The 18,411-nt window shown below is 45.9% G+C and overlaps 1 protein-coding gene across 5 annotated transcripts in view; it reads right to left on the bottom strand.

Moving 5' to 3' along the window:
* The window catches only part of DMTF1 (cyclin D binding myb like transcription factor 1), a 514,121-nt gene that overhangs the window by 402,771 nt on the left and 92,939 nt on the right, over positions 1–18,411 (bottom strand). The window lies entirely within an intron of this gene.

Here is an 18,411-nt window from a genome sequence, read left to right as displayed (position 1 = left end):
GAATGTATACATCGGGCATGTTTGGGATGCTTCAGTGGGAGGGGGAGGAGGTTTCAAGTTGGGGTTGCAAAATGGATGTGGGCGGGCATGTGCATCAAAGAGATTACCAAAGTCACCCTTGTTCTGGAACAGTTTCTTTACAAATCATGATCTGGTAGCAATTGATGCATAATGGGGATTCAGGGGGATAATGGCACATTGAGAGTGCTGACATGGAATATTAGAGGGCTAGGAGATGCACGGAAACAGAGGCAGGTGCTGGCATATCTAGATCGGCAAAAAATTAACGTGGTGATGCTACAGGAAACTCACATAGATCCATGGGTTGGTGGCCGATTTGCGAGCAAATGGGCAGGATATCGTTTATTCTCGTCCTACTCGTCCTATGCTCGGGGAGTAGCTACAGGTTCGCTTTGAACAGATGAGAGTGGTGGAAGACTCGCAGGATCGCTACATCATTGTATGGGGGAGGTTGGGAAAAGATTCTATCACATTTGTAAACTGCTATGGCCCCAACACAGGTAGCCCATTGTTCTTTACTGGATTGTGGGGCAGAATATTGACCATCGGGTCCACACACATAATATGGGGAGGGGACTTTAACGCTGTGCTTCAGCCCCCTCTGGACAGATCACACTCGGCGCCACACCACTACAATAGGGCGCAGGAAGCGCTGCAGGGCCTTATCGGGGAAGGCGGACTAATTGACAGCTGGCGACACCTGCACCCACAGGGGAGGTAGGGTACCCATTTCACCTCGTATAGGGGGACCTGGGCAAGGATTGATTACTGTCTGCTGTCGAGAGGGCTAGGGTTGAGCATACAAAGTGTGACACACTTAGCTAGAACCTTATCTGATCATTGTCCGGTGGAGGTGACGCTGTCCATGCCGGGCTATGACACTCCTAGACAGAGCTGGAGGTTACAGCTCACGGCTCTATTGGATGCGGTATTTCAGGTCGAACTGGGGGAGGAGATACATGATTTCTTCAGGAGAAACAAAGGTTTGGTCGATAGTGTAGAAGTAATATGGGAAGCGTTCAAAGTGACCATACAGGGTATCTGTCTTTCTAAAAGCTTTGGTGTATTAAGAGACTTGCAGAGAACACTGCAAAAGTTAGAACAGGAACTGAAGGGGCTAGAACGACAAATGGAGGGCGGGGAGGCTGGACAAATACATTCAGTTTTCTGTGAGAAACTAACAGAATATGAGGAAGTGGCGCAGCGAGAAGTGAAATACAGAGGGCGCCACTGGGTAGCTCGTAGATATGGAGAAGGTGAAAGACCAGGGAGGGCATTGGCGGAGATAACCCGACGCCCCCGCTTTGCCTCACATATCTTGGAAACATCAGGGGAGCCGTCAAAACGGGATTCAATGGATATTTTAGACACGTTTCGTAACCATTATAAGGAACTATACACTTCGCAGAGACAGGGGCCACTTGAGCTGGACGACTTTCTAGGGGTCGTAGCACTAGGGTGGCTTAGTGGTACACAACGGGAGTTTCTATGTCTTCCGTTCGAATTGCATGAAATAAGGGAAGCAATAATGCAGTTACAACATGGTAAGGCGCCGGGGTTGGATGGGCTACCCGCGGAATTTTACAAAAGTTACATAGATATCATGGCACCAGTGCTCAAGGAGGTATATGAAGAATCCCTGGAGGTGGGGATGCTGCCTCTTTCAATGAGGGAGGCTGTAGTCACCTCATTGTTGAAACCAGGGAAGCCCCGGAGTTGTGTGACTCGTATAGGCCACTGTCGCTGATGAATTGTGACACTAAGATATTGGCTAAGGTACTGGCAAATCGTCTGTCCCTTCTTATGGATAAACTAATACTCCCGGACCAGTCCGGGTTTGTGCCGGGAAGAGTGACATCTCAATCTGCGGATCATGTTCTCACTGATCAGACAGTGGCACCGGAGTTTCCGCTGGCCGCGGTGTTCCTGGATGCCACCAAGGCGTTTGACTCGGTGGAATGGGACTATTTATTCGGGATATTGCGGAGGATGGGTTTCCCACGTCTTTATTTATCGTGGCTACAGTTATTATATCACCGTCCCTCGGCTAAAACCTTGATTAACGGGTATTTGTCTCAGCAACTCCTGATAACTAGGGGGACTCGGCAGGGATGTCCGCTGTCCCCGCTATTATTTGCCATCGCGGTGGAACCCCTGGCCTCCAGGTTGCGGCAAGTTCATCGGGATAAGGCATTCCGATGCTGCCTCAGACAGTTACTGATATCACTGTATGCGGATGACATCACGCTTTATGTCAGAGATCCCCAGGACAACATAAATCCCTTAATACGGGAATTCATACGATTTGGCCGGCTGTCTGGAGTGGGTCCCTTCTGTTGGCTAAGAGAAGGGTGGCATGTAGGTGGGGAAGGGGTCGAGCACCGAAGTTTAAGGATTGGCTTGCAGATTTGGTGTACTGTCAAGAGCAAAGGACCACGTATGCTGAACTTTTGCCTCCTGTCTCTACGCCCAAAGATATATGGGGGCCATTGCAGGGCTATCTACTAGCCCAGGACTCTATGGACACATCTGCCCAATGAATAGCACTGTACTCGAATGTGATTGACAGCCTTCTCCTACTATGTGATCTTATGGACTGCCGAACATGTAAGATCTGGATTTTTTATGGTGCTACTAGTACGATCCCGTCACCTACGACTCTTGGTTTGTCTGAATATGCATACTGACACTGTATACAGACGAAGAGGTGGATTATATATGTATAGGATAACTTGCACTGACTGATATACCATTGCCTTGTTATACCCTGTTCAAATAAAATCATAAATAAAGTTTAAAAACAAAAAAAAAAAAGTATTCTTATGTAATTGATGCGAACAACGTTCCTTCCCCTGGAGTGGGGGATAGGGTAATTTCAAACATGGAACATAGAGCAACTTTGATTTATGCAGCACATCTGGGGGAGGGTCTGTCACATCAGGGGATCTCTAAAACAATATTTACATTAAAAGAGATGTACTGGTGGCCTGGAATGAATACACCGATTCACATCTTCATCAAGGACTGCAGAGACTGCAATAGACAGCATAATGCAGGACGCCATCAGACACCAGACTACGAAGTAGCCTGCCCAGTACAGACACCATTGTTAGACAGCATTAGACTATCTACACGCAGGCGTCCTTTATGACAAATGCATTCCCACAAACACCAAGTCAAGGTTCCTATGGATGTGGCCTGAGCGCTTGGCTGACGCTCGAACTGTTATAAAAGATTTGCGAGTCTTTATTCGGCACATACGCAATAGGCACACTACATTCTGACCAGGGCTCTGCATTTAGCTCTCAGGCTTACAAAGAAGCCATGGCAAGTTTGGGCATAGCATTGCGGAACTCCTCTCCGTTTCATCCGGAGGGAAACTCTGTTGTGGAAAGGAAAAACTGGGACATAAAAGTCTAGAAGAGCTAGAGTACTAGGTTCAGGTGATGGGTGGGTCAAACATCTTTATGGGGTCCAACGCTCATTAAACAATTTGCCAAGAAGTTCTCAGGGGGTGGGGGGGGGGGGCTCTCCATATGAGGTCCTATTAGGGACAAGAATGTGGGTTCCTGATCTCGAATGTAAAGGCACAGTGGTGGAAAATAAACCCTTTGATATCAAAGATCGTTTGGCTGTTTTACAGGCTCTAAATGAACTAAGATCGAAACAAAGCAACGCGTTCCTGAAGCCAACCACCACTGGGGAAAAACCGGCAGTCCCAGCAAGGCCTGCCTGGATCCCAAAAGTTGGTGATCTAGTCAGAGAGAAAATTGCGGACAAGAAGGAATTTGGACGTTCTTACAGAAAACCAGTACCTGTCCGAGCCGTCCACGGAACAAGAACAGTACTTCTGCTGGCCCTTGCTGGAAAAAAGGAGAAAAGATTTGTATCAATCGACCTCATCAAACCACACTATGTGGCCGATAGTAAATCCAAGAGGTTCAGAGTGAAAGGCTCATAACCATTGAGAATTCAGCAGTGAGAGATGACGGACTAAGCAACAATGCTATGGAACTCATCCCTCTTGGAACTCAAGTAACAGTTCATCCAGATACACCTGTCTACACAAACGTAATACGTGATCAACTGGTTCCAGCTATTTCGACAAATCCTGATGCAATTCCAGCAATTAACCGAAATGCTTCTGGCTACTTCATTAACTTTGATACGTTTTCTGAGGATCCAAGTGAGTCTGAAACGACGCCAGTGCTAAAAACTTTCAAGCAACAAGTACAAGAATTTTTTCAATTTCTGAAAGACACTTATCTGGTTTCACCATGGATTGAACTATGGATTATTTCTGGATTATTTTTCTTTCTGTTTTGGCTAGCTTTGGTAATGACTCTTAGCGTGCTTATGAACGGCAGATATATTTGTTAAATGTGAACTTACCTTTTAAAACCACACCAATCTTCCCATCGTGAAGCAAGAGATTTGTCAGCAATGAACATCACCACCGTTCCTATACAGGATAGTATAGTTTGGGACAAAACCGATTTTGACATACTCGGCCCGACGGAACTTCTGAAGATTCCACATTTATTTAAAATGTCATTAATTACTTTATTACCTCCAGTACCTATTCTGATAATTGAGACTGTTAATAACATGTCTGATCTAGAGTGGTCTGCTGCGTTCTTTAACAATGAAAACTTAGAGGGTTCATCAGACTACGAACAGCTTTTTTTGTTACAACCACTATGGTCATCATTTCTTGCATAGATCTGCAACACCTAGAAATGTATTTATGTTTAACCAATGGGAACATTGTCCTACAACACCAAAGGGTAGTTCAAAAACGTTTGCAAATAAGTTTCCATATTTTTCAGGGTACAATACATCTGGTCCAGAAACATTTTTCTATAACAATTTGAACACAACAGGACAGAAAAATATGTTAACTAATACAAAACAGATTTATTCTGCAGCCTTTATTGCCCAACTATCTAGACAAGGATTTGACTTTTAGAAAGACACAATCGACACAAAATCTGTCTGGGGTTCTAAAGAATGGCAAGTGCAGGGGATAGAAGCTTTGTTTAGAGCCTGTATCATCCCTCAGCAAATAATGTTTTTGAATGACACTGTGCAACAAACGTCTTGCCTTGGATTAGCCAAGATCAAAGACATGAACACACCTTCTGTATCAACACCTGCAAGTTATGACACTACACAGGGAGCGGTCACAGTAGACGCAATACTACAAACCAACAGATCCTGATTGGGAAAAATGGTGGCTCTGGCCCACAGACACAAACATCTGTCAAGAAAGATTCCTGAATAGAATACAGGGCTTTACTATCCATAGGCCAGACCCACGTTATGTTCAACGACAGCCTCCGGGGGTAGTAACAACAAAGTGTAGGAAAATTGTGCCTCGACTGGCTACAAAGATCTACACTCGAGGATGTGAAACAACACTTATCTTTACTTAAAGAAGAAGCAGACCTTAGGGATTTCTTGCTAGGACCGAGAAAACCGCGTCTAAAACGTTTCATATACGCTGGCATTTATGCTGCTTATAATGAAATATGGAAGGTTTCACAGGCAGAGGCCGCAGGCAGAATACGTGAGCTTGATCGTATTAACTTAGAGAAATCTCTCACTGTGGTCGACAATGGGTTAACAACTTTGTCATCCAGAATATATTCACTGGACAACATTGTATCCTCTGCTATTGACATACTGGAACAAAATTTTGCCATGTTACAACAAGGCCAATCTCAGTTACGTTCTATTATGTTATTAGGCTGGACGCTGCAATCCTTGCGTGCAGGTTATGTGCCGTGGGGTTATATCAACACGTCGTCTCTGTTTCTGAATACAATCTCACAGATAAACAGATCGAAATGGCACAAAGGGAGCAAAGTATACAGTGCTGAGCATTGAAAAACTGCAAAAATTACCATTTACAGTAGCAGAAAAACCAGCTACAGAATGGCTTATCCATGACAAAATAACTGCCTGTCACTTTTCATTTTCAGTATTGCCTCAAACATGTACAGTACCTTTGCATTACATGTTTTAGCGAAGATTTTGTTTTAATAGACTCCTTTTAATATGGTTTTACAAATGTTTTAGCAACATGTGGTACTCCGTTTAATATTTAGCATTTTATGTTTAGCATTTAGTATTATCGTTCATTTGAAAGTGGAGTGGGTGTTGTATTCCGCTTCAGGTGTCCGTATATAGGTTTCATGAAACATGTCCTTATATAGGCACAATTCGCACTGCCCTTATATAGGCATAAGATCCCAGTCTTTATTTAGGCATTAGCCATGCTATCCAAATACAGGCATGGTCACCTACATCTGTCCACCCCAACGTCACGACGAGTTCTTAGAAACCAGACCCTTAAGTTCTTGATAGTTTTCCCTAGCACAGGATTATTGATTTCTCCAAGAACTCATTTATTATGCAGGAACCGCTATTCCTTAAGGGTTCATTCCGGACGTCTTCCTCTGCCAGACTTTACGTCAATGCTAACATTCAAAGGCACCTACCATGTATAAATATACCTTCCCTTGCCCAAGCAAGTAAGAGGAGACCTCGACTTTAGAGGAGCCCGTGTCCCGGCCTGACGCACTGACAAGAGACACTGTCATCCCTGCTCGCAGAGAATACAGCTTCCAGTGTTCTGACTCCGTTCGCGGGGCGTTAGAGTTCGAGAAACAAGACTGTTCAATAAATCCTTTTATTGAACCGCCCGTCTATTCTTTCTGTGTAAACTCTGAAGAAACTAAGCATGCACGATTAGCTGAGTGAAACTGACATCTGTTGTTTCCACGATTCTGCAGGCAGGGGCTTGGGGACCAGTCCGGCAGAACTCAAAGATGAGCTCAGGTCTTGGTGCTAAAGACCCAGTCAGTACACTTGAACTCGGTCTGTGGAGCTCGGGTGCAACGATGATTCGAGGTGTTGAGTTGCAATGGTCAGAGGCACTTGTTTCAGGCGACGACCTAGATACAGGGAAACAACAGGACTCTCTAGATGATTGTTTTGATGGTACAGACGTCCCTCATTGGCGGGTCTGTGTCTGGATTGGACCACCAGCAAGTCTTGGCTTTTACAAGGGATCCGATACCCTGGGTATTAGTGCTGGAGGGCTCCTAGAGGGTCTAGAGGCTTGTTAATCGCTGGAAAGACAGGGCGGATCTTTGGAAGCACGGAACACCTCCTCGTGGGTGGCTGCTGCGTCAGTGAGGCAGGGGTTAGCAGTTCCATAAACTGGAGCTTGCGTTTCGGTGCCTGCAGGATGCAGGGAAGTAGCTCCCCTACTCAAGGAGAGATGCTGGCTGTTTTGCGAAGTGCTGGCGGCCTTGCCAGGCTTTTGGAGGCTGAAAAGCTGCAGGACGAGTCGTCTCTGTTACAACTGTTGGGGAAAGCAGGCGGGTTGGCAGGGTTGCCTCTAAGTCAGTTGCTGCTCCTCAGTTCTTGCAGCTCTTCGGTGTCCTCCTTGAGTCATTCGAATCGGTTTCTCTTGTGCCAGGGGCTCCCCTAAATACTAGCTGTATAGGTGTATAGCATTTCCTCTTTGACTGTTTTCTTGCATCCCTTAGAATCTCCATGGTTCTGGACGGCAGTTTGAGGTGTCCAAATTCTATGTATTCAGGCGCCAGGCTGCTAGTTGAAGCGTCGCTGGTTCTGGGTGAAAGATTTGGCTCGGTTGCATTGTTAGCAGGTCCTTGTCTGCTTTGATCCTGATCATCTCTCCTTTGGTGAGTTCTAGGAGAGTTGAGTACCATGCCTGTCTTGGCCAACGGGGGGCAATGAGAATCATATTTGTTACTGGTTTGCTTGTTTTTTGTAGTACTCTTTGAATCAGGGGAATTGGTGGAAAGGCGTAGACAAATGTCTGAGACCAATTGAGTGAAAGCGCATTTCCCTTTGACAGGTGGTGTGGAAACCTGGTTGCAAAGTTCCAGCATTTCTTGTTCTGTATTGTTGCAAAGAGGTCCAACACTGGGGTTCCCCAGATGTTGAACAGGTATTGTACTGTTGTTTGCCTTAGCTCCCATTCGTGAGAGCAACTGTTTTGTCTGCTTAGCCTGTCTGCTGTAATGTTGTCTATTCCTGGTAGATGTACTGTTTGCAGATTGATCTGCTGTGATATTGCCCATTACCAGATTTCTTTACACAAGTTTGCTCAGGGGAAAGGATTTCATTCCACCCGGTTTGTTCCTGTAAAACATTGTAGTTGTGTTGTCGGTTTGTATTAGGATGGTCTTCCCCTGAATCTGTTTCTGGAATGCTTTGAGTGCCAGAAGAACAGTTTTAATTTCTAAGAAATTGATGTGTTTTATGGAGTCTTCTTCGCTTCATCGTCCATAAATCTGTAGCTGGTCCAGATGTGCTCTCCAACCGTTGAGGGATGCATCCGAATCGATGGTCATAGATGGAGTTGTGTTCCTGGAAGGTCTCCCCTGTGCTATGTTGTTGGATGTCCACCATAGTGTCTCTGCTTGTATCCTTTGTGTAACAACCACTAGATCTTCCCAACTTCCTGTGGCTTGTGACCAGCTGTTGGTGACCCATTCTTGGAATTCTTGTGTAGGCGAGCGTGAGGAATGCCTTCTTTGTATTCAGTCTTGCCCCTAGACAGGTTTTTTCCTTTTCAGGGTTCGTTGATGATTTTTTGTGGTTTATTAAGAAACCTAGACTTTGAAGTGTTTGGATTGTCTTCTGAACGCGATTGTGGCAGATTTGTTTTGTGCGTCCCCTTATTAACCAGTCTTCCAGACAGGGGTATACATGGATTTTTTTTCTTCTTAAGTAGGTGGCCACTGCGGCCAGACACTTTGTGAACACCCGTGGAGCTAATTTTATTCCAAACAGGAGTACCTTGAATTGGTAGTGTGTTCTGTTGTGTAGGAATCTTGGGTACTTTGTGTTTTTTATTTATTGGAATATGTAAATAGGCGTCCTTGAGGTCTACTGTTAGGAAATTTCCTTTCTGGATTTGCGGCATTATTTCTTGATGGGTACACATTTTGAAGTGTTGTGTCCGTATGAATTTGTTTATGAATCTTAAGTCCAAAATTGGCCTCAGGTTTAGGTCTTGTTTTGGTACAAGGAAGCATGGTGAGTAGTTTCCTTTGTGCCGTTCCCGTTTTGGTACTGCTTCTATTGCTTGTTTTAGATACAGTTCTTTGATTTCTGCGTTTAGCAGTATTTGTTCTGATTTGGGTAATTTTCTTATCCTTGGTGGATTTGCAGGCGGAGTCTTTGTTAGATCTATGCAATATCCGTGTTGTACCAAATTTAATATCCATTTGTCAGTTGTGATCCTTTCCCACTGGTTGTGAAAAAGGATATTCTTCCCCCACTGGTTTTCTGTGTGGGTCGTTTTTTGTGTGGAAGTCAGTTAGAGGCATTACCTCTTCCTTTTGAGGTTTGGCCTCTTCCTCTGCTATTTCCTCGCCCTCGAAAGGGCTGTTTCTGTTGTTGCCAGCCCTGGTAACCCGATTGTTGACCCATTTGTTGACGTGTGTTTTGCCCCTGGGACTGCTGCGGCATCTGCTGGTTTTGACCAAAGCTGCCTCTTCCTGTGGTCTTTCTGTTAGAGAAACCTCCTCTTTTGAAAGATTGTCTTTGTTGTAGGGCCCCCATTGCCCCAGCTGTTTCATTATCCTTCTTGATCTGTTGAAGGGATTCATCCACTTCCTTGCCAAAAAACTCTTGTCCGTTAAGAGGCCTGTTGATAATTGATGACTGGACTTCTTGTTTGAATCTAGAGATCCTGCGCCAGGAACATCTTCGGAGTATGTGTCACGAATCACCGAGGCCGCCGTAGAACACTGACGTCTCGATCAGTCTCAGCGCGTCGGTAAAAACTACAGTTCCCATAATTCCCGCAATTAGGACGCCAGCGCAAAGTCAGGACGCTCGCCGGGAACGCCAGAAATACTTCCGGGTTTTCGATGAGCGGCGCTGCTAATTCTCAGTCGAGAGGACGAAGACGCCAAGATCTGGTAGGGGTGCGGTTGCACCGGTATAACACTTGGGAAACGTCCTGTATGATATTTGGTGTGAAGTGGTAGCGCCTGTGCTTTATCTGGTACCAGTAGCCTCGCTACCTGACATTTTCTTACGCTGCTGTTCCGAGGGAGTTTACCTCCTCCATTCTGTCTCTAATCTACCCTTGGTATAAACGGGGGACTCCAGGTACTTTCTTGTGGCTCTGAGGCGGCGACTCGCGAGCCTGTTGGAGGAAGTCGTGTTCGACTTTTGCAGGCTTGCTATACGCTTCCACCTTCTTCGGACCGGAAAGGTCCCCTCCACGGTGGTGGAAACAATTCTTTGGTTGATACAAGAGTGTGCTGTCTGGAGTATTGTGCTGTATGAATTCAATGCCGCCTGACCTCTGACGGCACGTACATTGAATTCGTTTTTGGTTTTCTTTACCTCGCATTTGGATTAAGGGACCGGGTGGTGCACTTGCTTTGAGAGTGAAAAACCAGGATATGCCATTGAGGGCTTGGTGACAGTAGAATTGTTCTTTGAGTGGCGGGCAAGCCATTGGGCGTCCTCGAAATCCAAAGAGGATAACGCTAATATCATTTCTACTTCTCGCTTTGTGTATCAGGATCTGATTGAGCTCCGTGGAAGTTAGCTCCTTACCCCAGTAACCGGTGGCTGTGGAATGCTAGGTACGCCCTGGTTGTGAATAGTCTGTCTATATATTTCTGCCTAACTCTCACCAGTGTTGCTATGGCCGTGTTGAACCTGCATTAATTGTGCTCTCCCATTTATAGAACAAGATCAAGCCATTTGCTTCTCAGAGGCTCTTTGCAAACTCAAGGTCAACATTCTTTTTCTTTACAGGTACAAAGGGGCACAGTATATCTATATATTATCGAGAGGGCTAATCACTGTAAGGAGTACATAAGAGATTGGGTATAGATATTGATTCTTTTGTGTTTTGTCGTTACAGATCTCCCTCCCTGCTGTTCCCTTCCTTTCCTTCCCTCACCTGATCACTCAATAGAGTCTGTATTCTAAATCAGGCCTTTGGAGCTATCAGGAGGTGGACCCCATAGAGCATCGTACGTCTCCGAGGATCTGAGGACCTGACAGTATGGTTCCCGTGCAAATCTGCTGCATCTAGTGTAGATTTTAGGCATGTATTAGCTACATTCTCTCCCTCTTAGACCACTGCTATTGCTCTTTTCTTGTCATCCTCTGGAAGTTTGTTAATATACTCCTCCATCTCATCCCACTGTTGGTGGCCATATCTGTTCAGCAGGGCATTTGAGTTGGCAATGTGCCACTGCGTTGCTGCTTCTTTCTCCATTATTCTGCCCACCAATTCCATCCTTTTGCTCTCCTTTTCTGGTGGAGGTCCTGTGCTGGAGACTGCGTTAGCTCTCCTTCTGGCAGTAAAATTTCCCTGTATATATTGTGGGTCTTTTGAAGGGGGTTTATATTTTTTCTCCACTCTAGGAGTTACCCCTTTGTTAGGCAGGCTCTTTGAAGGCTTCCTTGACTTGGTCCAGAATAATTGGCAACATGGGTAGATATTGTGTCCTCCTTGTTGCAGGTGCCAGAGTTTCCAACAGGAAACATGTATCCCCCTTTTCTTCCTCTAGGGGCACCCCAAACTGGTTTGCAGCCCTTTTCACAATTTCATTGTAGAAGGAAATGTCATCTGGGGGAGATGCCTACGAGGGATAGTTGCAGATCTCCTCCTCTGGACTCTTGGTGTCGAGATCGTTCCATTCGTCCTCGAAGTTTTCTTTGTTTTCCTCTTCCTCCGGTACGTTATCGTATTCCTCGGGATCTTCACCTCGAGGTTCCTGCGTTGGTGGGGATTGGAGAATAACATCTTCCTCTTCTTCGGTGTCTTCAGCCTCTTCGACGGTTCCCGGTTCGACTTCCGGAGCCTTAGGGATTCGATACTCCTTTAATGATTCATCGAATTCCCTCTTTCTTTGCAATAGCACAGCCATCTCTTGCTCGAGTCAGCTTTTTGACATAGAGGGCCCTTTCGGCATCGGATACCGGGGTCTTCCTTTTCTTTTCGGCGTCGACGTTGTTTTTGGCGTCAAGGCCTTTTTTGCGGGTTTGTCGTCATCGACCCTTGGCTTTGGAGTCTTGTGCCACTTCCCCTCTTCAGCAACCTTTGGGTGGGTACCGTGGGTTTCTGTCGTTTTCGGCTGACTTTCGATCGCCTTTTTGTTCGGCGTCGGGCTGCCTTGGCTGTTTTCGGATTGTGGCCTTTCGGTTCCGACGGATCTTTAGGTCTTACCTTCTCTGTCTTTTTCTTCGACTCCTTCGCCTTCTTCTCGGCGCGGTTTTTCTCTGCATCTTTTTCTATAACTTAGACGTCTGATTCTTCATGTGTGGATTCCACAGGAGCTGCATGCTCCTCTTCGTAGCCCGAGAAACCCATCTCCCTCATACAAGGTTTCTTTGTTGGCATCGACATCGTGGTGTAGTGGGCCTGTCTCTGATTTTGGCGTGTCCTGAGTGTCTTCGGCAGGAACGCTGCACAGGCCTCAGAGTCTTTGTCCTGGTGATCCTTGGGTAGGCAGAGGTTGCACACGGTGTGTGGATCAGCTGTGTGTATTTATGATGGCACTTTGGGCACAATTTGAAAGGGGTCTTCTCCATGGCCCCTACCTCGCCATTTGTGGCCCAGAATGGTCCTTGGGTGTTGAAAAGAAAGTGCCGCTCTGCCTGTCTACGACTCTGTGTCGATGATCGATCTCTTCTCATTGATCCTATCGATGACGATCTTCTTTTTCTGAAGTTTTTTCTGGAAAACCTAACTTTTCTTCTTAGCTTCCCATCTTGCTACCAGACCCAACGGCGGAAAAAAGAATCTGAGGATGGCCACCGCGCACATCGACCTCCAGAAAGCCGGCTGACGTCATACAGGACACGTACCGGACACCAAATGGTGGTCGACAGCGACCAAAACAAGAAAAAGAAAACAAAGACCATTCCGGCCCCAACCACGAGATGGCGGAATGATGCACAGCATGTGAATCCAGAAAAGGATTCACGCTGCAAAACCCTGTCCCAGAGTTCCTACTTCCACCAAAAAGATGGTGGAATCCTTCTTTCATGGGTCATTTCAGGCACCCCACCTTAGGGGAATGACTGCCCTGGTAGTGCACCACGCCTCCCTACAGATATAATTTCCCAACTGTCCTGGTGCTAAATGGGCCTCAGGGGGTGGCATCTCCCAGGTCAAGGGGGAAGCCGGGGTCACATATTAAAAGGCAGCAGGGATTTTGAAGTCCCTGTCATAGATATGCTAAATCACTAGCCATCCTGCTGGAGGAGGTGTGAAAACCTTGATCCGGTGCAGGCGCAGTTTATGACCTCAGAGAGCAGGGGTTCTCACCTGTAGGGGGTCAGCAACTGGTCTTTGCTGGCAGGCTGGACTACACCAGTCACCCAGCACACTAGAGGCTAGTAGGTTTTCAGGGAGGACCTCTAATTTGCCCACTGGCTGCAGGGTATAATAAATTGTATACTGGAATCATTAAAGATTTATTAAAATCAAGGGGTTTGATACCAAACACCAAAGATTTTAGTAAAACCATTATGTAGCTGGTTAACTCGTTTTTTTACCAGTGCCTAGTACATACTTAAGATGGCCCCCTTGTTCACTTGCAATATCATCATCAAATAGCTTTATTCGACAAATTAAGTCATAAAAGCATTTAACAAAAACAGATAAAGGAGTGGATAAAAACAATTACCACAATATAATAAATAACATAGTTAAAAAAGCATGACAATGAAAATTGACCTTTAAAAAGGGAAGAAGTAAAATATGTACAAAATTACTCTAAAATCAGTATATTAAAACCAATTATTGGGCACAATAAGTTTTACAATTTTCAAGCCGAAGAACGGGCTTCCCACCAAGTTCGATCATGCATCTACCAGAACGTCTCCATTAGAAAATGTAATTAACTAATTCACTTTTCTTAGGTTTGGCTTAGGGAATTAGATCTTAGCGCCCATGACCACCCTAAATATTTTGCCATTGCTATAACAATGGATGCTGTTGTATCAGTGCGCAAAATTCTTTCAGCATCACTGGCCCTTCTAGTTCCTAAAAGCTTACAGATTGGTGACAACCACACTCGACATGGAGCATCATATCCAGCACAAACCAATAGTAAATGTGGCAGAGATTCGACGCTATCCTTGCAAATCGGGCACGCTTTATCACTAGATGCGTTCAAACTAGCTGTAAATGCTCTCAGTGGTAGCGTGCCTACCCTAAACTGGAAATATAATTTCCGGTCGAGCAGCTTTGTAATAAAATCCCAATATGCCTCCATCTTCGGGATAACTTTAAATTCCAAAAATTGGCCAGTTAGAGTGGAAGACTCGCTAGTTCCGAGTGCGTTATGCTGGACCGATTCCCAGTACTTATCTTTCAAACATTTCTTAGTGGGGAAAGCGGAGTTTATCGGGTCATTCCACAATGAAGTCATGCCAATATTGGACAGGATATCTCTGACCGCCCTTAACCATTTTATACAGTGAAAGGTATCGGCCCTAATTATATCCAAACACCCTGCTGCAAAACCTGCAAGTTCAGGTACAGTCCATATTCTGTGCCAATACAAGAGGGGACGCAGTTTGGCTAATGCTGCAATAGGTTTCCTCCCTAAATCGTACAATAACGGGCACGTAGGGGTACTTTGGGGTAACCTAGTGATATTCCTCAGAAACTTATTTTCAGAGGATGTAAGCGCCGATACATTTTCGCAACCCCAAAGTTCAGAGCCATAAAGGGCTGAACTGATGACTGAGGTCAAGGGGGAAGCCGGGGTCGCATATCAAAGGCAGCAGGGACTTTGAAGTCCCTGTCATAGATATGCTAAATTACTAGTCATCCTGCTGGAGGAGGTGTGAAAACCTTCCTTCGGAGCAGTCACGGTTTATGACCTCAGAGAGGAGGCGTTCTCACCTGCAGGGGGTCAGCAACTGGTCTTTGCTAGCAGGCTGGACTAAACCAGTCAGCCAGCACACTAAAGGTTAGTAGGTTTTCAGGGAGCACCTCTAATTGGGCCCACTGGCCGCAGGGTATAATAAATCGTATACTGGAATCATTAAAGATTTATTAAATCAAGGGGCTTGATACCAAACACCATAGATTTTAGTAAAGCCATTATGTAGCCGTTTAATTTGTTTTTTTTACCAGTGCCTAGTACATACTTAAGATGGCCCCCTTGTTTACTTGCAATATCTAGCAATCGACTAGACCTCACAGGGCCATATCTGCCCATGAAGGTATGTCCTCACTTAGGATATAAGGCACCCTGCCTTAGGCACACAAGGATGTGTGCCAGGTTGTGTTTTCTCCATGGTTTGTGCAATGTCATGCAGCCTGTGATGGCAGTTTGCATGTAATTTTGTATGGGTGTCCCTCCGGGTGGCATAAGACTCATGATGCAGCCCTTATGGACCCTTTGTGGTGGCCATGCTTAAGGTACCAGGGTATTGTTCACCAGGCACTTACAGGGGTGCCACAGTGTATGCCAATTATATAATAATTGTATCTTTTACCCTATTATTAGGGAAAGAACATTTGAACTGGAGGGTGGTTAGCAGGCTTCCAGTGCACTTACAGTCGAAAACATCAGTATTGATGAGACAAAAGTGGGGGTGACCAAGAGGCACTTTCCTAAAAAACGTAGTATACCCTTGCTGATGTCATTCCCTTGTAAGAGTGCCTGATGACTCTTACAAATGTATCCGGTACACCATAGTGGCAGAGGAGTTACCAAAGGGTCTTTATGGCCATGCTGTTGAATGCCTTCTCATAGTCGATGAAGTTAACATAGAGGGGGGGAGTTCTATTCCATCAACTGCTCAGTGTTGCAATCTGGTCTGTGCAGGATCTATCTTTGCGGAAGCCGAATTGCAAATGAGCATCGACTTGTTCCTTCATTCTGTTTAGGATGACTCTGTTGAACACTGACTGGGGTCGATAGAAGAGTAATCCCTCTGTAGTTTGCAGTTACTCAGGTCACCTTTCATGGGCATCTTCATGAGATATACCTTGTTCCAGTTTGACGGCACCCTTTCCTCTTCCCAGATCCTTGCGAACATGGGGTAGAGCAGGTCTACTGATGTTTCAATGTCTGCCTTCAGTGCCTCTGCAGGAAATGTCAGGTCCTGCTGCCTTGTCATTTCCCAGATGTTTGATGGTTTGCCGTGTTTCTTTCTTGGTTGGTCTGCTGCAGTTGATTGGCAAGCCAAAAACCATCAGCAACAACAATCTATGGAAGCAGATTTGCCAACTTCCTGCTCATGAAGAAATTCTGAAAAGCTGCTGGGGCTGGATAAGTCACACCCTGACCTGGAACCTTCAAGGAAAAAGGGATAGAGGAAGGCCAAGAAACACCTGGCATTGAGGCCTCAAGGCTGCCTGTGTGAGTTAATTCTGTGTTGTTACACCACTGCTTAGGGTGCACCTTAGCGTGCGCATACCGCCGTGGTGTCCTGATCCTCATGAATGCCTTGCTAACAGCAATAGTAGGCAGAAACATGTTGGCCATACACTTTTTTTTTTTAATCACAAACTAGGATGTCTCTGGTCAATTTAACCAGTTTTGAAACCTCCGCTACACTTGCTTTTATTTTTAGCCAGGTTTTTCAACTAATAAAACGTTTTGGGATGAAACGGAGGCACTTTTTACTCACATTCACACAAAAAATCCTACTCCGCTGTAGACCAGCGTCGTAGCACACCCGAGAGGCACTCGGCCGCCTCTGGTGGGAACCCAGTGATGAAGCAGGTCACCAACTAGGTTGGTGAGTGAGGGTTCTTTTTAATATAAAAGAGTGACTTCTCTTGCTGGCTCTTCTTTTGTCGGGCAGCACTCTTGTGTTGTTTAATTGATATTTCCTAGGGGGACCAAGACTGGCTCCATTTGTTTCCCTCGCTTTCTTGTTGTTAAAGTCTTTCTTCTTAGGCCATTGCAGATCTAGTTTCTAGGTCTGGGGGAGCCACTCATATACTAGATTATGGGGCGTTTTAGGGAAGTAGCAGGTATTGTCAATAGGCACCTTACCTGGGTATGACTACACTTCTCTATTATGCCACCCTCCTGTGCGAGGGGGGCAGAGACCTAACCCTGATTGGAGGTGTCTCTCATTCTTTAAGATGGCAGGGACTGAAAGATGTGTTTCACCTTGCCTCCCCACCTTAGGGGTGGAGTTGGCAGAGGCAGGCACACCTCCTACTCTCCTGAGTTTTCCTGCGGGTTTTCCCGCCCAAAGTGGGGGCTAGCAGCAGATGCTTCCCCTTCGAGTACTGGCCCATCCTGGGGGAGGAGGTGCGACACCTCTGCCCAGGAAGTGCATTGTTTCTGGTCCCAGAGAGTCAAGGCTCTCTACCCAGGGGTCCAGACACATGTCTGGTGGTGGCTGGCTGCCTATATCTGGTCAGAGACCACAGCAGGGCTGGTAGGTTTTCAGGGGGCAACTCTGAGATGCCCTCTGAAAACTTGGTACAATAAATCACAATCTGACATCAGTGTATACTTATTGAGAGGAGTAGTTTGGTACCAAACACTCCTGTGTTCAGTGAAGCCCTCATGGTGCTGTGGAACTCAAGTTGTTGAGTTCCCAGCCCATGTACTCTCTATGGATTCACTGGCACTTACAATATTAAGGAATGGGCCTCATTATTGCAGGGGTATATCTGCTCATGCAGATATGCCCTCGCCTGTGGTATAGTGCACCCTGCCTAAGGGCTGTGAGGCCTGCTAGAAGGATGATTTACCTATACCTTCAGGCAGTACTGGCGGCATGGCACTCAGGCAGGGTGCCATGTCGACTTTGTTGTTTACTCTTTCACAGGGGCATGCAAGATGCAAGGGCAGGGGCATGGTCCCAGTGAGGGGGTGTCCCAGGGGTCCCTCTTCAGCTCCCAGGCCCTAGGTACCCAGGGTACCACTTACTAGGGACTTACAGGAAGTACCAATTGGGGATATGTTTTTTAGGGAAGAAGCACTGGCATAGGGGACCTAGATGCCAAGGACCCCTGTGCACTACAGCTGAAACCACATCAAAACCAGGCAAAAAGTGGGGGCTAACCATGCTAAAGGGGCACTTTATCATATCTGGAATAAGATTGAAAGAAAAGCCCAGGACAGAGATGCCTGGAGAGTCCTGGTTGATGGCCTATACTTCAGAAGGGGTAGTAGGCATAAGTAAGTAGGTGAGTAAGTAAGTTCCCTTGATCATGAATGAGGTACGGTACTCTTCTGAAGAAGAACATTATCAAGCTCAGACTTCAGACATACGTTCATTCTCAGCATTGTATTAATGTACAATGGAACCCGACTTGGAGAAATTAACTCCAAGAGGAACGCAAGACTGCTTGAACCCACAGAACGTCTAAAAAGTTCT

This window comes from Triturus cristatus, chromosome 4_1 (assembly GCF_964204655.1).
Source record: "Triturus cristatus chromosome 4_1, aTriCri1.1, whole genome shotgun sequence".
NCBI lineage: Eukaryota > Metazoa > Chordata > Amphibia > Caudata > Salamandridae > Triturus > Triturus cristatus.
The sequence above is the reverse complement of the archived record's forward strand: the minus strand, read 5'-3'. Positions and strand labels throughout refer to the sequence as shown.